Source organism: Gallus gallus, chromosome 4, assembly GCF_016699485.2.
Source record: "Gallus gallus isolate bGalGal1 chromosome 4, bGalGal1.mat.broiler.GRCg7b, whole genome shotgun sequence".
In the NCBI taxonomy this organism is placed as follows: domain Eukaryota; kingdom Metazoa; phylum Chordata; class Aves; order Galliformes; family Phasianidae; genus Gallus; species Gallus gallus.
The window spans coordinates 32,934,155-32,961,078 of record NC_052535.1 but is presented as its reverse complement, the minus strand read 5'-3'; the positions used below and the strand labels follow the sequence as shown (position 1 = coordinate 32,961,078).

The following is a 26,924-nucleotide window of genomic DNA, read 5'->3' as shown; positions in this document are numbered from 1 at the left end:
TGCGGGTTGTCTCGGATCACCTCTTTGTTTTGTATGTGCCTTAACATGGTAACCAGGAGGATCTGCTCCATGATCTTCCTAGGCACAGAGCTGAGGCTCACCAGTCTGTAGTTCGTCGGGTCATCCTTTCTCCATTTCTTAAAAATGGGAGTAATGTTTCCCTTTTTCCTCACTAGAGCCCAGGCTGCCTCCAATCTTAACCTCTCTAATGCTCTCCTCTGCACCGATGAGCACCAGGTCCAGTAAGGCTTCACCTTGGGTTGGTCTGTCTAGTACCTGGACCAGAAAGTTATCCTCAACAGACTCCAGGAATCTTCCAGATTATCTGCTACTCACTGTGCTGCTATCCCAGCAGATATCCAGGTGGTTGAAATCCATCAGGACAAGAGCCCACGAGCGCAACACCTCCTGCAGCTGAAGCAAGGAGGCCTCATCAACAGGCTCCCCCTGATCAGGTGGCCTGTAACAGACCCTGACCACTAGATGCCCTTTACTGGACCAGTCCCTGATTTTAACCCTTAAGCTCTCAATCTAGTCCTGGCTGTTACTCAGACACAGCTCTTCACAATCTTTCCACTTCCTAACACAGAGAGCAACTCCCACAGGTTCCTAGAGGGACATGAGAAGGCTTTGGAGTGGGAGTCCACAACATTACCTGTTCTGAGGAGTTCCCAGAAGATCCTTAGAATCATAGAATTGCTAAGGTTGGAAAAGACCCACAGGATCATCCAGTCCAACCATTCGCCCATCACCAATGGCTCTCGCTAAACCATGTCCCTCAACACAACATCCAAACGCTCTTTGAACACCACCAGGCTCGGTGACTCCACCACCTCTCTGGGCAGCCCATTCCAGTGCCTGACCACCCTTTCAGAGAAGTAGTATTTCCTAATGTCCAGCCTGAACCTTCCCTGGTGCAGCTTGAAGCCATTGAAGCCATCCTTCAGGACAGTTCAGAGGTTTTTCCCTGCAATCTCCTACAATGACAACATCCCCAAGCCCTTCACCGTCCCACTGACCTCCACCCTCTTCCCCCATCAAATCTTGTGAACTACTCGCTCCACCCTAGCGAGCGTCACTTTATCCCCCTTCCCCCTTCATACCTAGCTTTTTCAAAGAGCCCTGCCAGCTCCTGGGCTAGGATCCGCTTTCCCCTGGAAAACAGGCACCAAGTAAACTGCAAGCTGCCAGCCCCCCTGTACAGGCACAGCACTTTTGCTGGCTTTTTAGTCAGCCCTTTTCGCTTCAGATCCCTTGCCCAGTGCAGTCTTACCTGCCCCAAAGCTGGTCTCTGCAGCAAAGTCCACACCCACTGGAACACCTCTTCACAAGTTTCACTTTTGATTTTAAAAGAAGCAGCAAAGAAGTTTGCCTGATGAGATCTGACCATGCAACATATGGCATACAGACAAAAGATGCACAGCCCTATATAACAAGACAATATAATAATACAAAGCCAAAATACACTATAAGGCTTCCCAGTTCAATCATCAAAGTTGTCTTCTGCTGAAGCTCTAAGATGTGCTCTCCAGCAGTTGTCATGTGCAACTGTACTTCTGTTACCGAATTCTGAAAGCTTTTATCCTGCTGGTCAAAGATTTCCACCTTATCAGTCCAGAGACAAGGGAGAGATGGATAAGAAGCCGTGATGTTAATGAAAAAACAGCATATATCAAAACATTTTCACAGAACAGTGTGGCATAAAGGGGCTTGAAACTAGGCCACTTCAAAGGAGCAGAGGGAAATTATGTGGTCTTAAGCACTGCTATACAACCACGTCTCTGCAGTCTCTGATAAGTGGATGACGGACAGTAGATGAAAAATGAGTGACAATTTTTAGCATGCCTCAAGTTAATTCCAGCTTAAAAGAGACCTTCTTCAAGGTTTGTTTATTTTTGATAGAAAAGAACACTTTGAGTACATTTGTCAGCTTTTCTTTAGGACTACATTTTGCTACTAGCCTATGAAGAAGAGTCACTCCCGCACTCTTAATGGTCCAACACATTCACTGCCAGAGTGCAGAAGGAACACAGTTCGTTCAGTGGAAAACAGCAACTGTGGTGGGTAACTGAAAAAATGTTGGTGGTCAAAAGCCACTGCATCAGAGGGTCCTCTTTTTGCTTAAGTATTACTCACCAACGGAACTCTACTAGCAGGAAAACTATGGCATATTAACAAAGGAACATTTAAATGACATTAACAACTCTCTTCCTCCTTCATTTGTTTTTCCATCTTTCAATACTGCAGTCCACTAATTGTCTTGACCTTTGTTCACCTCAAACATCTCACATTCACTCAGCTTTCTTCCACCTGTCGTCACTATCCACTATCTGCAAAGAGACGATGCCTTCCATGTGTGGATGGAAGAAGATATGTTTTGCATCAATTAAGCAATCAACTTAAAAGCTTAACAGAGAACAAGCCATCACAAATTGTGAAGCAACACCGTTAATAAAGTATCAATCTGTTTTCATCAAGCACAATTTAATCCAACCTGATAATATGAAAGTGTCATATGACCTGTCCCCACAGAGACCACGTAAGAAGCTCTACCTCCTGAGAGAAACTACATGCAGTATGCTTTATAATGAGATAAATATCTTCCTGTCCCACCTGCAGTCAGTTAAAAACACTATTCACCTTTCCTCAAACCTCCTGAGAGTTATCCTACTCATGTGCTTTTTGTGGCTTCACACCAGCTCAGACAGCTAACTCGGGTACTACTAACCACTTCACGTGATCCACATAATCCAGTGGTGTTAGTCATTAGGGGATTCAGTTCATGGCATTAAATAAATACGCAGCTCTCCAGTCACGTGAAAGAGCAATACCCCAGAGTAAGTACAGCAGTGGTGTCAGGCAGGGTGCACACCCAATCACCCCAATTCCACAGTGCAGCAGCAGCATAAATGAGCGTGCTGAAAGGCAGGCACCAGGATCAACTCTCTCACTTATAGCCTGAGCACTGGAACACAGGCTCAGCCAAGTCTACAGCTATTTCTGCTGCATGGATCAGCTAAAATGAAAGAACAGAGGGGCCAGTAGGATGGTATGGTCCAAAATGCATTGATGTATTATGCTAGAAATTACATACAGTGGATCTAGGAGGTACAGTTAAACAGCAGAGACAGTTCATCAAAGGGTGTTATTACCAAAGCTAGAGAAATGGCAGCAAGTGCTCAAGGAAACTGTAATTAAACAAAGCAGAATACCTGACAGAGACTTTAACCTTCTTAAGGAGGGCTCCTGATACACCACAGGGCATGTTCATCCACTATTATCATTTGTACACAAGCAATTTTCCTGGAACTCAGGAGCATACTATCACTGCAGGAACTCTTGCAAAGACCCAGGAGGAAGGAGCTGCATGTTCGTATCCCTAGGTCATCAATCTGAAAGTAAGGAAGGGCTGTGGGAAATAAGGTTGCCAATCTAGTGGTATTACTTGTTCCTTTTAGACTTATAAGGAACTTAAACCTGTTTCTCTGTTTTATTTGATCTCCCCCACTCTTGGCCTACTATAGAAAGACGACAATTCAGTGACAATTAGAGGCTGAGAACACATAATGTTGGCTAAAAACTTGAAAATAAAAAGGCAGTTGAGGTTCTTAACATCCAAGATACGTCCCCCTATGCTTTCTTTGACAGAAACACTCAGACACCATATGACTGAGTTATCTTGTTATCACTTACAGACAATTGCTATAGAAGGAGTATTAGAGACTTAAGTCAGAACTGAAAATTAAAATCACATTGCTGAAAAGCTTGTTTCCATTTATACGCTAAGGAACACAGATATCACTGAACTGAAATCGATTGAAGAGCTTCAACTTTGCTTGTTCATTCCCAAAACACAGCCAAAAGAAAAGCATTTTTCCTGAGAGAACCAAGTCATTAACCACAGACTCAAGTGTTTGTAGTTGTACCAGGTGAGACATTGTAAACAAACAAACAAACAAAACCTCAATTTAAAACCATATTGTGAATATACTTTCATATCACGTTTCAAAGGAGAACAACCCCAAAGGGCACAGAACATGTCATCAAATGAGAGCTACACTTCCAATTCATTGATTCATGGAGGAACTGCAAATATCAGCTGCTGCATCAACAGCAGTAATTTTTTTTGGTCATCACTGAAGTGAATTATTGGGAAGAAGCAGTTGCCAACATCCCCATCTCTACTGGGAATTTGTGCAGAGTTTATTTCAAAATCTGTCACTATATAGGAGTCAGAGGGAACAGCATATTCAGAAAGCAGACACTACATAAACCCCACTTTATGTTCAGGTTATGCTTGTGGAAGAGAAAAATCAAAACGAACCACTCAATCTGTAACACTGATTTTGCTTTCCAAGATAACATGTCACACAGATGTCAGAATTAGGTCATAAGAACTTGGCCCCCGCTTGCTCATAGTTTAGGAAAACACAAGCTTCTTGAAGGTGTGATGCTGAAGTGAGCTTCCTTTTTAAAGGGGTTTTGTTTTCACAGGTTTTTTATTTTTGAAAGGTTAAACAGTGCCTACCGCTGAAAGTACAGAATAAATTTCTAACAAACAAATAAGCTGCGTATCTCGAAAACCTTCCTGAGAGGAAAATGGGTGAGGCTAGTGAAGCAGTAGAAGACTATCTTCTGAAGATCTGAAACTATTTTCAGAGCATTAGCATACGGAAAAGGAAATGCTACCTTCCTGAGAGAACAATGGTCTAGAAAACAGTTATCAATATACCCATAATTCTCATATACAGATTACTGACAACAAGACTCAGCTTGATATTTTATGCCTACAACAGTAATATGTAAACAGTTTCTCAAGTGATTTGCATAACTTGTCAAACTAGTCATTATAATAAGCGTAAGCTGTCCAAGACTAATGTTCTCAAGTACAGAAAGTGACGTTAAAGATGATGCGTACACTTTCAGCACTAATCCATAATAAAATGCAGATATACATTGTAAACTTTCCGCATATCTCTACTTCATGATAAAGAAGTTACAAACATTGTTTTCTTTCCAAAATCTCACGTGATTCAACAGATTCCTAATATAGCACTAGAGTTAACAGTAGAACACCGCTAAAAGGTCACCCTGATTACTCGATCAATAAACCAACAAGCCAATCAGCTTCCCCAGAGGATTGTTACCAAGATTTCACCGAGAAGAGAACTTCCATTTTGCACATGAAATTCCTCTCTCTCATCCACATGCACGTGTTACTTCTCTTTACCTGCCTCTCTCAAATTAAAAGCCCAGGGATAGGATATAATACGCCATTAAATCTAAACTGCTAGGCATGGAATGAATATTGCACGGTTGTTAACATACTACTTATTCCAGAAGCATATTTATCTCTCCTCTCAGGAATTCATTTGCAATACAAAGTTGTTTTTTTTCCTAGGAAAAAATAATTTCACAACTGTGTATAAATTTAGGTAGCTACCTATTACACAATAAAAACCTCCCACTTTCTCAGTATATTCATTATAGTACACGGACTATAATAATTGACTAGATGACTTAAAATCCTCATTTGTCTTTCTGTACATGATTATCTGAAAGTACTCATTTCAGAGAGAATTTCCACCCAAGCTGACTACCAACCAAGTCAAAATTATTTCTTACACTCTGAAGCAATAACCTGTTAGTGACAGGATGAACTAATGGATGAAGGGGATGACCAAAAGCACATCGTTGCACAGCTTCAGGACAACTGCTTCATTACCTTGTAGGATGGCACATGTCTCTCACAAATTACCCAGCAAAACTACTAAGCTTAATAAGCTACTAAAACCTGAAAGGTCATTTCCATACCTCATCTATACATCACCTGATACTAGGTAGAAAGTTGTAATAAAATATTATATCTAGTGGATTTACACTTATGAATGTAAATCCATTTTCATGGTGTTTTTTTCTTCTTTTAGAAAAATAAAAGGAAAAACAGAAAGAACAGAACATCATGTAACCACCCATTGTTTGCATCAGGCATTTGCAATTTAGCTTAGAGAAAGCTCCAGAAGCTAGTGAACTCTCTTTGTCCTAAATTACATTCCATGCTTGGCAAAGAGGAAAGCAATTGCAAAACCCTTTTTCATTTCCTTTTTATGACTATCAATTGCCTAATTTGGGGATAACAACTGAATAAACGTTATTGCTTAAGATGAGATCCACAAATCACTGTGGCACGCTGTTCACTGAAGAACAAGGATGAGAAAGAGGAAGAAAAGCAAAGGCAGAACAAGTACTTCTGACAAAACCCTAGCCACCCCCCTCCCCCCAGCTACCTAACACAGAAAACCCCAGGTATTTGGTCTCATAGGAATTCACACAGAAATGTTGCTTTCCCTCTCACCACCTACTCCAGCTCAGAGCAGACATGGAAAGTTGAAGTTTCATGTCACATTAATTCCTATTGCAAAGTCAAAAATTTCCATAAAGTAACACTTCCCCTATCTTCAAGCATAGCTTCACAAAAAACCTTCCTCTGCTCCTGCAGCAGTGCACTTATTTAAAAATTCCAGTACCAATTTGCAAGTTGAGTGGACTTTGGCAGATTGCGGCTTTCTCCAGGTACTTGGAATTTTCTGCTTTTAATATGTGTGCTTGCAAATAGCAAAATCCAATGAAGATTGTTGGCATTCTTATTAGTGCATAAAAATCCACATCAAAGAAAAATCCCATGTTATTGAATTTACATTTCCATTTCTGCTCAGTTTCATTGTATTTTATGCAGGTGGCAGGTGTTTTTCTTGTTTCTCAAGCTTTCCCAGGAGTAAAAGTAGTTGTTTAAGTGTAAACAGTGTTAAGCTGTCCATTATGCAGAGTAAAAACTAATCCTTCATCTCTGATCTCACAGCATAAGTCTACTCTGTTATGAGAGTACGTTACAGTCCTATCTGGCCCTGTCCTCCACAACTGGAAAGTGAAAGCAATTCCAGCATCTTCCATTCTTGTGTCCATCTCTGGCTGGATAATGATGAAGGCATGTGACAGCATTAGCAAAAAAAAAGAACTGCCTCTATAGCACTTGTCTCCAGCATGTTTCCAGCTTTAAGATAGAAGAAAAACAATTAAGTAAAGGAACAATTAAATATTACAGAAATCTAACACCATCATGATAATTTTGTATAATCTTTCAGTCTTGCCTTTGAACCTTTGTGTAAATGTGTACAGAATTACAGACATCTTTCTGGTCCAGTGAGAAATGAAGATAAATTAGCAAACTCCACACCCTAGAGGACAAGAGAGGATAAGTAATAGCCATTCCTGAATTGCAAATGAGGACTACACATCTGAAAAAGGGAGTGCTCTGAAAAACAAAGAACCTTGCAAATTTTGCAGGAGATGGTGAGATAAACATCACAAGTCACTAAAAGTAGAATTCATTTACTATTTAAACTTTCTAACACTTGAAATGCTCAAAACCGATAGCCTAGTAATGAAAACAGTCGGATGCCAGCTCTAGTAGGAATGCTCCTCTGGACAGATAACGAAGTTGAACCACAACCTCTCCCATCTGATTTTGTAACACCTAAGGAACAACTACAGGCATGGGAAAGCACAAGTCCCACCCGCGATACGTTGTTTATAGTCCTGTGGGCACGCCTCCGAAAGTGGGAAACGTCTGAGCATGTCTTGGGGAACGCTGCTGCTTTTCACTCCTGCTGCCATCCCTCCTTCTGAGGTTTTTGGAGCTGTAGAAGTTACAGTCACACCACCACTTTTTAGCTCTTGCTCTCGTAAGTCGTTGAGTAGTACTCTTACCTTCTATACCTGAAATCTAGTGCCTTTCCTACCTCATTTCCCCTCAACCCAATTTTTTTCAATTCATCTTGATCATTTTCCTGAAAATTGCAGTATGTACGTTATCCAAAATTGCCTGAATTGCTACATACGACGTAACAATCCTCAGAGAGCTCCAAAGTACAAGCTGAAGGCAGAAACAGTCAGAAAAGGTATGTGGCAGTTGGTCTGTATGCACATGCCTTGCACATTAGTCAGCCATAACCACAACATCTTTGAAAGTATGACTCCAGCTTTATTCCTGAGCACACACTTCTTGAAATTAAACTACAATCTTTTTCTACTCTCTGATTTAAGAGACTAAATAGGTTTTAAGAACTAGAAAGCAAGTCAAATCTTTCTCTTTTTTTATTTGATACATCAACCAAGAAAAGTACAGTAGTAATATATGGAAAACGATCATCATTTACCAGTTATCTCTCTGCTGAAACTAAATGTACAGTAGTTCTACTGTTACAACAGCCAGTGCCATCTCAGTTCTCTATGTTTTTTCCACATCTTACTGGTTTATCTTCAAATCCCTCTCTCCCCACAGACACCACGTTACTTGCATCATAACTCATGCCATAGGCGCTCTATCGGTGACATGCTTCAGAACTGTTTATAAACATCTCTCTACTAGCCAGCACTCAGGTATCTGTCAGGTATGACAGTCTCTGCTGCTCTCGAGCATATTGCACTCTGAATAACATTAACCTCCAGTACTGAGAGTCACCGAATGTCCAAGGAGGCACTTCATTGACTTTACAGGACAATTTGCATACAATCAAGTGTGCACATCAAGAAAGTAACTGAAAATAAATGGTGTTACTACTGAGTCAGCACTGAGCCAACCACATATAACTGATGACAAATTAATGAAAGACGGTAGAAAACCTCTCTTCAGAAGTGCAGGTACCAAAAGCACATCCATCTGCAATTACACATGCCACAACAATCAAGCTAACTGGAAAGAACCAAACCCCAGAGTTGCCAACACTTGAAAATTCACAACAGGTGGACTCAACAATTATAGGTGGAGTTGCTACAATGCCACCACAACCTGTAATTCAGCAGCACTGGGAGCCAAGATTCATTTTTCTGTAATGGGAAGAATTGAGTTTTCCCTGTAACAGCGTACCTGTCTACCAACACAACCATCAACAAGATGAACGCAAAAAAATAAAACACAGTACTATGATGTATGACTACTAGCATAGTAAACCTACCACCAGAAGCAGTAAATTGATTCTGTGGACCCCTGAGGGCTGTAGCTGCTGCAGTTAAAATCCAACACTACACCAGTTGTCCCATCTCACATCCCTCCGAGTACTACAAAGGGTTTTAAATACCAATTTCACACAAGATGCTAAGGAAAGAAATAAATCTTGTACTTCTAGCAACCATTTAAACAATAGACCCACTCACGATAGAGCATTTCAGAAAAATCTGAAGTATAATTCTAAATTTTTCTACAAACTGGTGTAATCATTAAAGAAACCAACCAGAGAAGACTAGTATAAAACTTTCAAAACAAAGACTTCATAGAATTAAATGTGAACCAAATCAATTTACACATTAAAGCGATTGAGTTTGTTGCCTCAGATGCAAGAACCAAGCACGCTCCCACAGAGTTACCAAATCTATTGGGAAACCCTCATGCCTTGAAAGTTTCTAGATGGGCTGTACAAACTTCACTGGAATCAGACAAAATTTGTATGATCACTTTGATGAGAAAAAGTATTAAGTGGACTTGCCAGAAGAATTCTCACGTCTCTTAAATTTCCTCTTACTTGCTCTGAATAGCATACTGGAGACACTACTGTCCAAAGAAATTGATAAAAAGGGCCACAGAAGGACCAGCCTACATGCAATAGTTCAATGTGAGCCTAAGGCAAATCATTCAGCTCAGTTTCTCCTGTAAGGTAGGAGAAACAGACTTTGGGAGGGCTTCAATTATTGTTAACACAAGTCACTGTTACTCAGTTGACAGTCTGGCAGCTCTAGATGTCCAGAAAGCTCTCTGAGTCCATACCCAGCACACACAGACGACATATTTGGACCTCTGGTCTAAAGACCAGAGCTCGGGGAAACCCCTGCTTGGGGAAAAGTTTCTAGGCTCAAGGTCTACAAGTAATGAATTCTCATCTTACCTTTATGTCTGTATTTTGACATTGCACAGAAAAGATGACACAAAGCCCTCTAAATGAAGGGGAAAAAATACATTAAGCATCCCAGAACACAAATGGGAGGATTTCAAGCAATGTAAGGCTATTCTTAGAGTGCCATTTTGCTTCATAGATCAGAGGATATAATCAGCAGATGATGCAGACATGATTTGCAAAGCACAGTCTTATTAAAGACTAATGAGATAAACAAGTTAAAATTCACATTTTGCTGCACTGATAAGGTTCATTGGCACATGTATCTCTAACACCACGGTTTGAATATTAAACCTACTTATTAATGTCTAATAAAGATAATTATACTGTTGAATAGCATTGAACTGAAATAACCAAGCAGCATATTAGAACTATGTTCTTTAGTAGTACTGTAGCTCTGAAGTTAAGTGCACTGCACCTGGAAATATACAACTGTAGAGCTAATGCTGTTAGAAGCACAACCCTTCTGTGTCATTCTCCTGACTCTTCCAAAAGCCCAAAGACATGTCCTAACCATGCAGCTGGCAGGTAAACATTGCTCGTTACTATGATTTCAATAGTGTCTGTCCGTTTTACTGCAGTAACAATAAGGATTAAGTGACAAGTATTTTTGTATCTACAATGTATTGCATTACACTTGGCTTATGCTCTCTAATCCCCAACAAAAAAAAAAAAAACAGTGGGGTACTGTCAAAATTAACAACAAAAGCTCGGAGGCTATTTGTTTATTTTTAAGTAATCTTTTTGACAGTATTCTGTCACACGTATGTTTTCTACCATTATATGCTCACCATTTACTGAAAGGAATACCAAAAGTATAATCTACGGCTTACACTATCCTATATATTCTTTATGCTACATCTTGAGCACTTAAATGGGCAGCCATCATACTGAAAGACAACATAAGATCATGGGGGCCATAACATTCCTTCCATATTAATTTCCACAACGAGTCTGTCCTGTGACAGCAATGGAAAGAAGGACAGATGGGATAATTAACTGCCAGCTATCCACGGGTCAACAGTAAAAGTGTCAGGACTCACTACTCTCAGTTCAAAAGGACACAGTTAAGAAGCACAGGTCCTCTGGGAGATCCCCATCCTAAACTAAGAACGTGACCAACATCCTTTACACAAGAAGCCATCATTATCTTTTCGAAGTAAAATGTGCCAAAAGAATGATAACAAAGGAAAACGAACACTGCAGATGAAGCAGCTCCATTTCTTATTTGTAAGGTAATATGTAAAAGCAAACATTCATTATGCTCACAAAAGGCACAGTAGAACTATCAGAATTTTTACTTCTGTGGAGAAAAGTGAAAAGGCACTTAACAGTGTGACAATAAAAGAAATTAGCTCAGCAAATCATATGTGAAACCTTAAATGCAATTGCTTTTTGGAACATGTTTTTGTTCCTTTCCATTTTTCATCTGCTTTAAACATTCAACATTTAATACCATCCATTCCACTTTCCTCAGCCTTGCTTTAAAGTACAAGCATACCATATTTCAACAGTACAAGCAAAGAAATGCAGCGTAGCTCAGAAATACAAGATTAGGAACATAGCATGATATAAAGCATTCCTCTGCATCTCTGCTGATCGGAATCCACAGGTAAATAACAAAGTGTGTTCAAGTCCTTGGTATAGCCAGGCTCAAAAGATGAGAACAGGTCACTTCAGGGATAGGCTCTTTTCGCCATCCACAGGACTGTTTCCTTCTAATGAATGAGAACAGCTATAGTGCCATAGAACAGCCAAGTCAGGGGAGTTCCACCAGCCTCTTCCAGCTGCTGGCAGTATGAGTAGGTCCTGAAGCCCAGCATCAGTAAAGGTGCTCAGAAGAGAGTGCTAGGTGCCCAGAGGATCCTTCTCAACAACCTGGCTCAAGAATAGATAATCATCTCTTTGGAAATCATAGAATCAATCATAGAATGGCTTAGGTTGAACGGGACCTTAAAGATCATCTAGTTTTAGCCTCTCTGCCATGGACGGGGTTGCCAGCCACTTAGATCAGGCTGCCAAGGATCCCATCCAACCTGGGCTTGAATGCCTCCAGAGATCAGGCAACCACAACTGCTCTGTGCAACCTGTTCCAGTACCTTCTGAGTAAAAAATTTCTTCCTACACCTAAACCTAAATATCTCCTCTTTTAGCTTAAAAACCATTCTCCCTTGTTCTATCACTATCAGACTATGTCAAAATCCGGTCCCCCTCCTTCTTGTAAGCTCCCTTGAAGAACTGGAAGGCCACAGTGAGGTTTTCCCTGAGCCTTCACTTCTCCAAGATGAACAAGCGCAACTCCCTCAAACTATCTTCATATGAGATGCTCCAGCCCTATGAGCATCTTCACGGCCCTCTTCTGGATCTGCTCCAACAGCTCCATATCCTTCCTGTACTGAGGACCTCAGGCTTGGATGCAGTACTCCAGATGGGGCCTCCTGCTGGCCACCTCTTTTGATGCAGTCCAGGATACAGTTGGACTTTTGAGCTGCAAGAACATACTGCTGGCTCATGTCCACGTCGACCAGGACCCCCAAGTCCTTTTTTGTAAGGCTCCTCTCGATGAATTCTTCTCTCAGTCTGCACTCATATCTGGGATTGCCTCTACCCATGTACAGCACCCTGCACTTGGCCTTGTTAAATCTCATTAGATTCTCATTTACCCACTTTTCAAGCATATCCAGATCCTTCTGGATGGTGTCCCTCTCTTCTATTGTGTCAAATATTGCACAACTCAGCTTAGTGTCATCATCAAACTTGCTGTGGGTACACTCAACCCCACTCCTCAAGTCACTGATAAAGATGTTGAAGAGCACTGGACCAAAGACAGAACTCTTGGTAACACCACTTGTGACCGGCCTCCAGCTGGGCATAGAGCTGTTGATAACAAACCTCTGGCTACAGTCATCCAATCAATTCTTTATTCACCTAATTAGTCCAGCCTTCAAATCCATATCTGTCCAATTCAGAGATAAGGATGCGGTGTGGAACTATGTCAAAGGCCTTCCACAAGTCCAGGCAGATGACATCAGTTGCCTTTCCTTTGTCCATCAAAATGCGGAACCTGCAGAAAATTCAAGCTTCTTTCTCTCATGGAAAATCCTGTCAGAGTAATCCCACAAGATTTCCTCCCTCTCTACACAGTTATTTTCCCACAAGGGAGAAAATGGCTCTGCAGTCACTTTCTTTCCACACATTACAACAGACGTGGCTTTTCCCAAGCCATTTCACGACTATGGTTTGTTTACTAAAAGAATAATCAGAGAAGCCGCTCCAATTACTCTTTCAACTGTGCTAATACTTAGTAGATATACTGAATCTAAATGCTTCAATATTTTCCTGCATCTATAAACAGCAAGGCATCTAAAGCATATGTATATAAAGATAGAAATACACAGAAAATTAATTTACATATACATACCCACACAAAATTTTAAACAAGGGGTGGGTGCACTCAAGACAACTCTTCCTTTCAACACTGATCAAATAAGCTTCCAAAACAATACATAAAATATTATGACTATTACACGCTTATATTCAGTATCATGACTATTACAGGCTTATATTCAGTATCATTTAATATCTGTGGTTTGAAGTGATGGAAATCTTATATAGACTGCCAAGAAACAAATTGTGTGTCAATATCATACAGTCTAAAAACACAAAAGATAAAAACAAAAAATACATTAGCAGAATGATTTTTTTTAAATCATTCTTATTTATTGCCTTAAAAGTGCTGGCAGATCATTAGAGTAATTCATAGAATCAGGAATGAATTGGCCTTCAAGACAAGACTTTGCAAAAGGTAGCTGTATTTCTCTGGAAACTGTCCACAAAATGGGATAAGAAAACCATGTGCATTACCATTTAAGAAATATAAACTTCATTAACATATCGCTTACATCAATTTTCTACCAAATGAGGGATTTATTGAGTAATTCTACATCTGACAGTACTCATAAAGGTAACAGAAGAGCCATTCATGCCTAGCTTTGTTTTCAAGCCACAGCACTAGATCCAGTACCCCAGGGAATTTTCCTTCCAGGTCTGATTTTAAGCTCCTGTGCTTCTAGAACTGCTGGGACTCTGTGATCAAAAGCAAAGTTAACGGACCTCAAGATCCTATTTCTGTTCATTTCAGTTAGCTGAATTTTTAGGGAATCAGAATACAGTTATATATTTCTTGATCACGGTTGTAATACAGCTCTATTATAAAGAAATGGGAAAAATGTTCTGCTCTGTTCATTACAGTCAATAGATGATGCAGTTCAGTCAGAGAGCAGAAGGAATTATGAAAAAAGAAAATAATCTTTAAACTATTACTATTTCCAGAACAACTTTTCTTCCAGATACACAGATTCCTACCTCCCAAATACAGCTAATAATGTCAGAAGCTGAGATTCATGTGGTCAGAATGACTAATATTTACATTAAGCAAATATATTGCCATAGTAACACAGACACCATAGAGCTATCTACCTGCCACAGCCCACTAAATTATTTAGCGTGCCAATACTACAGTGACGCTGTGTAAATGATCACATTCATTAACAGTAGAGTAGGTGCTGAAAAACTGAATGTTAGACAGCTATATCTGTGGCCATGAAAACAACAACAGTGTAAGTACAGAAGAAAATACAGAGAAGCAAGAAGGCTATAGCCTGTAGCAGAATAACTATCCTGAAATGCTTCATTAAAAAGCATGCCCACATCCTCTTTCCCTTGCAAAGTGGGGCAAAACATAATCCCACTTAAGAGACGTGCTCTGGCCAGAACAAAATGCACTGTTTCCCACATTATATTTTTTTAATAATTATTCAATTAATTTAACATGCATTCTCCATTCCCAGATCAGTGTTCTACGCTGTGGGATTACAAGAGGTAGTGCACATGAAATATTCAGCATCAATAACTATGACACTCATACAGAAATCCATAGTCTTCAACAGTCAATTTATTTACCATTAGAGGAGAGGAGCAATGTTCTGGGCGACAGCCTGCTATGTACTCCAGGTGGCAGATGATGGCAGGGATCTGAGTGATTTGTGCCAGTTGCTATCCCTATCCCCTAAGTTAAAGTAACTTCTGCACTCTCAGTATTTTCCCTAATCACATGCAACAGCAGAATCAGTGTCAGGTCAGGAAAAGAAAAGCACAGAGTGGGTCGACCACCTCTTGTGACCAGATGGATTTCTTCTTGACTTCTGGCCACTGTATGCCCTTTATCTGTTGGGCACAAGTCATGTATTCACATCTCTTTGAACTCAAAAGGAAGACCTAGGTACAAACCTAACCCAGCCCAGCTCTAACCAGTTCCTGTTCTCCAGATCTTTTCAATTCTTCACAGACTCCACCTAAAGAATTTCAATGCAAGAGAAAGCTTTGAATAATTTCTTCTACTATTTTTTTAGTGGATACACCCTTCCCCGCCCTCATGCTTATATTATTACTCACTTGCATGGAAGTGGCATTGAGTAAGTCTTTCTTATAGACATTTTTATAGTACTGGCAATAATCATAGCCAACCTCAGAACAGCAGATTATTGTAACAGAAACTCATATAGAAATTCATCTTGAGGGAGCAGCTTCTTGAAATATTGCAGTGTTTGGGTCACGCTGCTCTCCAGCGAGACTACTGTTTAATAACAAGAGCCTGCTTCTCTTATTTCAAATAATTTAAGCAAGTGTGATAGAGTAACCTTACAGCACACCAGCTCAGATCCAGCAGAATGAGGGCTACCTGTGACAACAGATGAAGTCGAGCTAGCTTCAGGCAGAACAGCCATCTCAGCACGGAACCTCTCAGCGCTTCCTCTTCCAAGGACACGTGTACAGGGTGTCTGCATACAGAGACAGCAACTGTTTGTTCATTTTGGCTCTGTTTCATGCAGAACTACTTGTACTATTACCAGACACACACTGACTCTGGAAACATTAAAGCAGGATTTTCTGCAGTGCTGAGCCATGCCACACCACACCACCTCTAGCATACCTAAGTTATTTTTGGATCTACAGCACAAATAGTCCACAGCCCAGATCATCTGGATACATGTAATTGTGAGTTGACTTGACATTTTTACGTTCAACACATATTACACACAAAGTTTGCACTGCACAAATTATGAAATTGTATGACCAAACATGAAGCAAACCGCATAATAAGCAAGATTTCTTTCAAGCCTTTTAAGTGACCAAATAAAAAAACTGTATGAAATGCCTAAAGCTGTACACAAAGTTACAGGCTCAGAAAAAAAGCAAAGCATGAAATCTTGATATTAGTCATCTTTAAGAGAAGATATGAGAGAAAATACTTGTACGTATAAAAGACAACTCAAAAGAGGATTTCTTTTTCCTCTGTGTACACAATCGCATTTAATTCACTATAAAGGATTTTGCATCCAGGTTGCAATCAGGCCTGTCATGCACATCCCCATTAAGCTGGGCAACTAAAAATTCTTGTTTGTAAACAAATTTGATTTCTAGATGTCAGCAAGGCAAATTTAGGCCTGCAGTGTGTTACTGAATCATCTTCTATTACAGATGTATATGCCCACATGTGTGCATCTGTGCTAAGCGCAACATGTTTGGAGAGCACAGAGAGTACCCAGAAAGGACCCTGAGAAAAAGAACAAAAAGGTAAAACTACACTATTTTTCTGGCTCAGTTAAATTTAAAACTTGTTTTAAAGAAAGCATAGGAATTGAGTGGCAGCTCTAAAACAGTTTCACGTAATAAGGTTAACAAGCAGCAAGTAGCCTAGCTGACAAAGACATAATTGGCATTAAAGGCAACAGCAGCACATCTAATTTCCAGTGCTGCAGTTACTACCTCAGTGGCGCTTTGTTAACACTGACTGTAAAAACAGAGCATATTACATCAGTGTTTTCACTTCTAGCATATTCAAGAATCCTGCAGTGCATTATATTACTGTCTCGTACATTATTCTGATTAGAGACTTGCTCTCACCCACTGCAAAGCCCAAGAAGACTGAAATAGGTCCTTGAACATGGGAAGCTTCAGAGATTTTATGCACTGCAGTAAAGAGAGAGTCAAAGGGCAGAATAAAGAACAAAACTCAAGAATTTCTCAGCCTTCTCCATGTCTCAGCCCTCCAACTGCTTAATTTTAAGTGACAGCACCAAAACTTTAGTTATGCAGAACACTTTGCTGAAGAATCACTTTGGACAAGAGCTAAGAGCTGATACAGAGAATCATGTTTGCTTTCTAGGTGTTGCAGTACCTGACTAAATGTTACTTACAAGACACTCACCAAAGTCCACATGAAACAACCAATGCAAAGAATCTGCAGTTACACTGGGATATGAGAGCTATTTCTATTTTTATTACCCAAGAAAAACTCCTCCTTCAGTCCACTCTCCTATACCAATGGCACAGGAACAGAAGCAACCCTTTATAGACTTAACCATCAGCTAAGCCACGCTGTCACACTAGCAGCTGCTTTTAAACACAGCAGAGAAGTTGAAGTGGTAGAGCAAAACCTGCAGTTTCAGCTCAAGGCCAGGTATTTAAAAGGAAGACAGCATCTTCCCACTTTGTGCACTGCAACACCACCCCAGGGCAATGAACTATGCCCTTTTCCCTTCCATCCCGCCCCCACAGTGAGGTGTCTTTGGCATGTTCTCTAACTGCCAGACGTCCTGCCCTGACTCACTAAGCAGCGTTACTGCTGCTGACATACTCTACACATAGCTGAGTCATGCTTTAGTTGTGTCTATGCATTCCTCCCACTCTTTCAAAACTAACTACAGAAATGATCAGGACAGTTTTCTTGCAATAATTCCTGTATGTCTAGAATAATGCTTTTATTTGCACAGTCATTTGGTGTCAGCTAATGTGCTGCAGATAACCTGCCATCTTGCTCAATGGATGATGTGAATTATAGAAATAAAATAGGAAAATAGAAATGGGTAAAATTAAAAGAGATGCTTAAAGGTCTAGTCCAGGCAGAAGTAATCTCAGTATTTTTCCACCCAATTCCACCAAGTATCATTCCTGCAGAACAGCATTTGGTTCATCAGAAAAGCATAAACGGGCAGGAGATGGAAACAGCAGAACCCACGGAAACAAAAGAAATGGTTTTTATTTACTTATTTTAAAGAGAATTAAAGAAAAACTGTAGGTGGAAAACAAAAGATCGACTGCTCTGATTTGCATTGACCAAACCATTAATCAACCTATTCTATACTGTACAATTGTGTTTAAAAAGAAAAACAAACCAACCAACCTACCAAAAAGCAGCAGTAACCTACCATCATCACCTGTGCTCATACATCGTGGTACACAGAGAACCCAATACATTTTGCTATTCAGAGTCAAGCTGCTGCACACGTGAATTAATAATATGGAAGCAGATTTACTGAACAGGTGTTTCTAATTTTGTGTTCAAATCCTAATCATATACAAAGAGTCTACAACTTGTACATAAAAATGACAGTTTCAGACAAAGTATCTTGCAATAATAACTGAACAATAACAAATGTATTAAATAAACCTCACGCCATTTATTTCCTTAATTCTTAAGTATGAAAACATGAGAGAACAGAAAAAAAAGGTATGGGTTCACCTTCCTACGCATTATTAAAATGCAAAGCACTGTAGCTTGTTAATTTTTCACTTGGAGTAACTGCATAACTTCTTTGGGGAATTATTTAGCAGAAATTATGTTCTAAGATCACCACAGCCATTTCATTTTACCTTTCATTTTCTAACACCCACAAGTCAGACCTGTATGTGCAGCTTAATAAAAGTGTGCAAATCCTTGAAGCCCAGATAGAGAACGGATGTGTTGTGAGCAATGCCTTATCACAACAGAGATGTAAGCTAAAAAAATAAAAATAAAAATCATAGGAAGTGCACGCAAGAAACATCCATTATTATATGTAATTGAAATGTAAAGAAATGTTAGTGTAAGTGCAATATGTCAGAAGTTGCTTTTATTGTACTAGAAACAAAATCCTAGCTTTCTACAAGCCAAGATACATTTTCAACCTTCTTATCATGTCTCTATACCATGCATCATGGAGATGGTGATAGATGACTGGCAATAGAATAGTGATAAATTAGAAATGATGACAGATTCAGAAGTACAAACTGCTTTTAAGAGTACATGGAGTAAAAAATGAAAGCATATGAGCAAGAAAATAGTTATCCATGTGACAACAGACATCCCCAAGCACAGATTGTTTTTCTGTGAACACCCTTCTGCTACTAAATGTGCAAGAATCAGGGCTGGGAAAGGATGCTGAGTCAGACTTGAGGTAAATCACAAATTCAACCACAACAGATGTGCATTTACCTAACGACTGTTCTCCAGAATTACACAAAAGCTGTCTTCCAAAAATGCTTTGACACCTGGGCCTGTAACTGATGCTTGTTTACAGAATCTAGGAAAAAGGAAATGTGCACACTGCTCTCCTGAAAAAAAAAAAAAAGATAATTGGAAGAACATAAATCTGGCTACTGTTTGTAAAAAATGCCCAGCATCCACCTGGGCAGCAATTTGGAGGCTCTGAAGTCAGCATCTCGTCATTTGTTCAACTAACATCCTGACTTTGCAGCCTCTGCTCAGGCTATGGCATCATCTCACTCCTGACCTAGGCAAGCAGGAGTCCCACTCGCAGGGATCAACACTCCAGCTGCTGTCTCTCACAGATAATTTTAAGACAATTATTCTACGTTATAAGATGCATATTGCTTTTGTTTGCTACTATAGCACTCTATTAAGAGGTTCAGGAAAGATGGCTTATTATAGTTTAAAAAATAAAAACAACAAAAAAATTACGATGTACACATTCTGTAGTTTAACAGGAAGACTTCTCCACTACCTCTAAGTATGGGCTAAATAATTAGAAGCAACTCTGCAGCTGCTCTGACAGCAAATTTATAGAAGACTCCTCTTACTCCGGAGTGAGTTGCTTGATATCTGCTTTCCACTTCTCACCAATCACCTTAATAGTACACTGCACAGAACTCAGCAGCAGGCCCCACACAAGGTCTGATGACACTTCTGCATTCTGACCATTTCCTACACTGAAGTTTACTTCACTGAGTTTCAAATTCTCTTTAAGAAGGCAGCAACTAGAAAGGGGTGGGGGAATCACAGGTGGCGCTAAGAAATTAGTCGTTGACAGAACTGAATTTTAATTTTACGAGATAAAACAAGATTTCAGCTGGAGGCCAAAACTGTTCAACATCTTCATTAACAAGTACAGTACCAGAGTGCACTCCCATGCTAGTTTGCAGATATTACAGAAATGGGAGGAGTAGTTGATAGATTAGATAGCTGTATTACTCTTCAGAGACCTCAGCAGGCAGAAGGAATGAACAGAGAGGATGCTCACGACATTCAATATGCAAAGCCCTGCACCTGGGGAGGAATAACCCTAGGCACTGGAACATACATGCTGGGGACAAACCAGCTGGAAAGCAGCTTGGCAGAGGATGCAGGGACCTGGCAGACAACAGGTTGGCCATAAACCAGCAACGTGTTCTTGCTGCAACAACACAGAGCTGTCGCTGCATCCCTCCTGGCCTGCACTGGGAATAGCTTTGCCAGAAGGTCCGGAGTGGTTGGACACAACAACCCCCAGGAAAGCCAGCCTCAGCCATGCTGTGGCTCTGTCAAGACGGCAAAGGAAGAGACTGGTCAGCACAATCAGCTTCAATCCACAAGTGATCAACTTTCCTCATGCCACACACTGTGATCATATCTAAATACACCAGTTGTAAAGGCTAATTGATGTTGCTGTTGCACCATGAGGGATAAAAAAACTAACAAGACTATTAGTTACAAAATTATCTAATACTGCTTTCGCAGCTGTTTGGCTTATTCTATTCTGGGCAGCAAAGCACCAGTCCATATATCACACCTCTGCTATGAGGCAGTACGACTACAGGTACTGTCTAAGCAGTCAGAAACGTGGCAGAATAATATCAATCACCTTGACATCAGGTCCCTTCACTTCTGGTCTAGAGCCAGTCCAAAGACTGTATTTTACACTGGAGAGAAAGTAAAAGGAGAGCTGCTTCCCAAGTTCTTGGTTCTTGACGTGTTGCTAGAAAGCTGTCACGTGAAGACACAGCTGATTAAGTTCAAAGACCATATTGTTTTAGAACATTGAAGAACCTATTTGGGAAGCTAACAGTTATATGGTGAAAGAAACATGCTATAAGAGAATGTACAAGCTCAATTCTCTTAGTATTAGTAGCACATTACTTAGCACTTTAGAAAAAAAAGAAAAAAACAACTACAAACATAGAACAGAAGCATTTATATGATCTCCTCAGTTCACATTTCAGAAGACAGAAAAAAAGGTCTTTTTTTCCATCTGCCACTTGAGGAAATTTTATGGAATACGTGCTCGGAGGATAATTGTGCAAACAGAGAAAAACAACATTCATTTAAAAAAGGATCAGTAACTGCTCAGGGTTTGTGGTTAGTTTTTGTTGGCTTCTGTTTTCTCCCCAGTTTCAGGAAAATGGAGAAGTTCTGAACAGGGTCATTCATAATATAGCTTCACCAGCTGTCTTGACTTTCAAAAGCACCAGACCAGTTTTTCTTGTTTCTTTTAAGAAGGCAATGCAATGGGGTAACAGCTTCACCTCCCAGATTAACTGTTGTTGGGCACTGTGCTCTAGGCAATGAGCTTACTCTGCACAAGCACTTCATCACTCCCCTCATCCTTGTTTATATTACTTAAAATGCAGCATATTACGTCTTCAACCGTAGCTGCTTCCCACATGTTCACTCTTCCAAGTTTATATCAAAGGATTTCTTCAATTGAGCCTCATTCTAAGTTCTCTCCAGGACAGAAGTAGATGTTCAATTATATTGGCTTTTGAAAGCTTTCTCCACATCATGACCTTCATGAGGCTTAGAACTGAAAGATCTCCTTGGTTATCAAGTCCAGTCATCTGCTCTCACAATTTATAATCCTCTTCATAAATTAATCCAGTTCTAGATTTTTAATATCTGTTACATTCACAGAAGATGATACTATGTCATTTTCAAAGCAGTGTAATATTAGCCCACGTATTTTTCCTAGTATTGTACTGCAACCTACTTACTCATGAGTATCGCTCACAGAATCTGGTAATCGTCAGAATTTTAAGAGTTTTGCTTAAATGAAGAGATAAGTAACGAGATCTTTAAAGATGTACTCAAGGACAAATTTTAAAGTAACTGAATTCACAAGGAAAAGCATCATTAGCACAGCCTCTTTAAAAGATTCATTTCCTTTCTTGCAGCTGGTTGCTCAAGGGTACACCTAAACAACTGGTTCACACGGCTAAAACGAACGCTCCTCTACATCACATCCTACGACAACAATACTGTGCTGCTAGATTGCTGGCATACAGAAAGTTTATCCTGCATAGGCCACTTGAGAATTTACAACCTTTTACTGATTAGCTATATCATTTCAGCAGATAGGGAGAACAAACTCCATTATCAAAGCTTACTAGGTCTTGAAAACAATCAGCAAAGCTAGGAGTGATTAAACATCAGTGTTTAGAGATCTTTTTAAATCACTTTAATTTGTTATAGGTCTTCTCAATGTAAGCAAGTAGCCGCTAGGTGTGAAGAACAACTACAAAGTGAAAGAAATGCTACTGAAAGCAATCAGTATTAATTGGTATCCCTTTTTGTATCTGAAGGATCAGAGCTTCAGAAAGTAATCAAATTCTAATTGTACAGTGATTAAACTGACAAACACCAACTGCTCCACACAGAAACAAAACATTTATACATTCCTGCAACATAAATTCAGGCATCAGTAAAGTAAAACCCCAAGTAATACCAATCAGGTCAATGAGTTGCTCTAATTTTACCTGTGAGAACATAGACTTTGAGTCAAAGTTTCAAAATTGTTTCAGGTTAGCTGCATTCTGCAGTATGGCATTTGTCCAATACTTCTCCAATACCAAAAAGATTTACCAGAAAAAATAAGGCATGCTCATCTGCTGTCATGAACAACTTTTGTTCAACAGCTGGAAGGCTGTGTAAGACCTTCCCTGACTTTTCACTATAACATTTATGCCAGAAGAGGAAAAACAAACAATCAAAAAACCAAAAAACTAAACACTCAAGTTTCATAGGGCAGTGAGATGCAAACCAGCATCAAAGTCTCAAAACCTGGGGCTGAAGGAGTCAGCTGTATACCTTTATAACACACAGAAGTGGCCTACAACAGCACAGCCTCCCCTGCCAGAGATGCTGTTGCACTTCAGAGGGTAGGAACGCCAGGCTTTCAAATTGAATGGACATAAAAACAGTATTAAAAGCAATCCTTTTGCAAACCACACGCTACTTTAAGCAGCTAGCATGCTGCTGGAACAGATCATGCCTATTCAATTGCTTCCACCTTGTCTTGGTTAAGATAAGCCACGGTTCACATTAGTTAACAGAGCCTCAGAAGTAGGATGAAACAAGTATACTGCTTAGCTTGCATTCTGTAAATTTGCACACACGTGGCAGTGGAATCAAACTAATCTGATTTGAACTTTTTTCTCCTTCAAATCTGACACACTGCCAGCAAGCTTCACTAATCTCATCTGAGTAGTAAAAAATACTCTCCAAATTTTCTCCTCAATAATGCTATATGTAGCATCCAAGTCTCTGCTCTGGAAGGCTTACAATAATAACAATATTTGATGTAAAGTTTACAATACTCAATATGTAATTAAGACCATACCATTGCTTGCAAAAGCCCAACAGTATGTTTAAGGTAAGTGACAACCCAGTTTTTCATTAAGCCAATTCTATTTCTCGCAAACCAGAATTTAAAAACTACTCCGGAATCCAGTGACATCAATGACAATGCATATTCACAGCCCTGAAACATAAACTAAAGCAGAGGTACAGAGTCCTTTAAAAATTAAAAAGGAGTATATGACACATGACATGTGCCTACAACTTGGATCCTGCATGCTACCCTTTCTGGATATCTCCTTTTGGTGCCTCTGTTCCCACAGAAGTGTTAATTTGTGACACAAGTGTTAGCACTTGTTCTACAGGCCACAGCAGGTGCCCTAAGATTACATGATTTCTAAAAGCTGTTAGTCAAATTTGTGAAAGGAAAAAAAAAAAGCAGAACGTACAGAGCAGAGAGACTACTGCTTTTGACTGAATAAGCACACGGCTAGAGATATTGCCATATGCTTGTACTATTCCTATATTCCCCCTCAGGCACCTGCCACTGGAGATACCGCTGTGCTAAATTGATTTTTGACCCTAGCCAGTACAGATGCTGCTGAGTTCTCAGCCACAGGTATGAGTGCAGGTTTGGGTGGAACCCCAACCTGACCAACAGGAAAACGTGCCAAATTGCATGCAATGCATGCTCTCCTCTCCAGTTTCAGGTCAGAAGAGCACTCCTGAGACACAGCTGTTGGGAAACCCAGCTTTTGTGCTCATGCAGCAAAACTTCCACCAGACTGCTGCCCCTACTTTTGAGTGTCTTAAGCCCATCAACCTCTGTTTAAGGACAGCTCAACCTGAAAACCCTTCTTGGGCCCACACTGCCACGCACAGAACAAATGCTTCGAACGCAGTGTTCACCTGGTTAATGAGAAACTGACAACAGCTACAGAAAGCTTCTCTGCCGTTTTCCTAGTCAGTCTGTTCAGATTCTTGAATTGTATAGACAAAACCAAATCTAATCAACAAGTTTACATTTAGCCTTCCAGTTCAATCATATCTTGTAAGCCTATGGATTAACAACCCTTTCTCCTCTTTCCTCTATTTATATTTTGAAATAATAATGTACAATTGGAATCAACTTAATCAATCCACACTTGAAAAGAATTGAATTAAAGGAAGAAAGAAAAAAAGGAAGCAAGGAACAGTAATTCGAGGGAAAACATTCTGCTAACTGAGAATCTGATTCTAAAAGATTCCTCTATTTTGTTATAGTATGGCTTTCCGCGTAGCTTTCCATCACAATGGTGGTTCTTATTCCAACATAAACATAAAATCACTATGTTTATGATGCTCATTATCATTATGAATAACATCATTGTCCCTTTGTCCCTGTTCCCATCCCCAACATTTTTGTTTTTTTTTAAACTATCATTAAGACCTCTCCATTTCTAGCTCTGAACTTAGCAAATCTCTCTTATTCAGAATTCCCTTAGGGCTGCTTTGAACTTTCCAAACCTGCTTAGTTCAGAATTGTCACCAAATCCATTTCATTTAGTAGGGCTGCTACCATGCACAAACACCACTACGATCTGGAAAGATAACTCTTCATTGCTTTTATCTCAAGAGGACAAAATTAAAGAAAAAACAAAAACAACACTTCTGTCACTACTAACACAAAGCTTGTCTTACTTTCTTATTTCTTCTTGGCAGAATCCTCTACTATCTATCGTTGTACCTTGGTAAATATGCACTGAGCATAATTCTACAGGGTAACATAATGTACTTACCTAATGAGACCTAATGAGAAACACGAGCAGTGTCAAATAAGTCCAGATGGTTGGACAAAACATTCTTTATGACACACCCTGAAACTCTGCAATGCACAGCCCTGATTTGCGATACATACACAAGTTTTTTCCTTGTTTGTCTTGAGCTGCAAAGGAGTATGTGTCTTACATGTTACTAAAAGCAATACACACACCTTTATGCATCTCCAAACTGCCAGCTGCATCCTTTATGAACTTGAGCAGCGCAGCGAGAGCAAGTCCATATACTATAACACACAGTGAAAAGATTAGAAATAGGATCTACTTAAATCATTTATAGCACATTATTTGCTATAAAATTCCATGCTAAGTAGCCTGCAACTAGGAACCCTCCAAAAGAATTAAATCTAAATCACGTCAGAGCTCTTTTCCATTAACATTCTGTGAAGCCTCAAGCACTCAAAAAATTACCTTCATAAGTAGAGCAGGATCTTCCCCTCTAACATTCATTTCTGATTACTGATAAAAACAAGGGTTTTGTGTGGGGTCTTTTTTTCTTTTTTCTTTTTTTTTTTTACTGGATTGCTCCTACGATCCAACTCACTGATGAAAGAAAGAGACTTTTTTCTTCCCACAAGTTTGAGTCTGCACAATTTCTCTTTTCTTCAAATCAAAGCCTTTAACTAAAACCCTTATAAATCTTTCACCGGGAAGAAAAGAAAAAGAAAAAAAAGAAAGAAAGCAAAAACACCCAGGAAGAATTCAGATGAAAAGGAAGCTTTATCATAAGATTCTGCATATAATCTAAATAACTCCGTTGGGCTTTTAGCTGTTTTGTGTCTTTTCCACTCCAAAACTCCAACTCGAACCTAGAAAAGATTCCTTTAGCAAAATTTAATTGAAAATAAAAATGAGGAAACATACTTATTTCAAATGCATTAATATTTTCTGACGAAAAAAATAAAAAGCATTATCAATTGCAGTCCCAACTGGTACTAAAACCTTCATCACAGATAGGCTTAAACCAAGTACGCAAACACTTAAGGTAAGAAATTGGATTTTCTTTTCTTTCCTATTGTTAGCTCAACCAGGGAGAACTCAAACACTAACTGGTTTGATGACCTGAACCAACAGAGTAGGATGAGAGAAAGTTCATATTAGTTCATGTCACTTCCTATCATTAATGACTGTATTGCCCTCCCATTAGCATAGCTATATTTTAAGCCAAGTGAGGAAGAAACAAGACACTGAAAGCTGTATACCTGCTATAAATGAAATTACAGAATGAGACTGAAATGCAGTTTAATAAGCTTTGGTTTTTTTTTTTCCCCCTATCAGAAAAAAGTCATTAACATGGTTAATTCTAATGTAAAAACTCATCTGAAGAACTCTTACCTCCAGCGATAGATTGAGAAATAATCACTTTGGTAATCAATACAACTTTCATACAGTAACAGAGCCACGGATTAGATGAAGCTCAGTCCATGTAAAAGTTGATACGCATTCAATTTTTGTTGTAGTGCCATCTGTGCTGGGAACAAGCAGTTCTTC

General features: G+C 39.6%; 1 protein-coding gene across 7 annotated transcripts in view; it reads right to left on the bottom strand.

Moving 5' to 3' along the window:
* Positions 1 to 26,924, bottom strand: part of FHIP1A (FHF complex subunit HOOK interacting protein 1A) — a 92,772-nt gene that overhangs the window by 43,978 nt on the left and 21,870 nt on the right. For 3 of the 7 annotated variants that reach the window (XM_040699176.2, XM_046941254.1, XM_046941253.1), the window contains one exon: positions 15,688 to 15,787. The exons of the other annotated variants lie outside the window; for them this stretch is intronic. The gene's annotated coding sequence lies outside the window, so the exon portion shown is untranslated. The remainder of the gene's footprint in view (positions 1 to 15,687; positions 15,788 to 26,924) is intronic. 7 annotated transcript variants of the gene reach the window in all.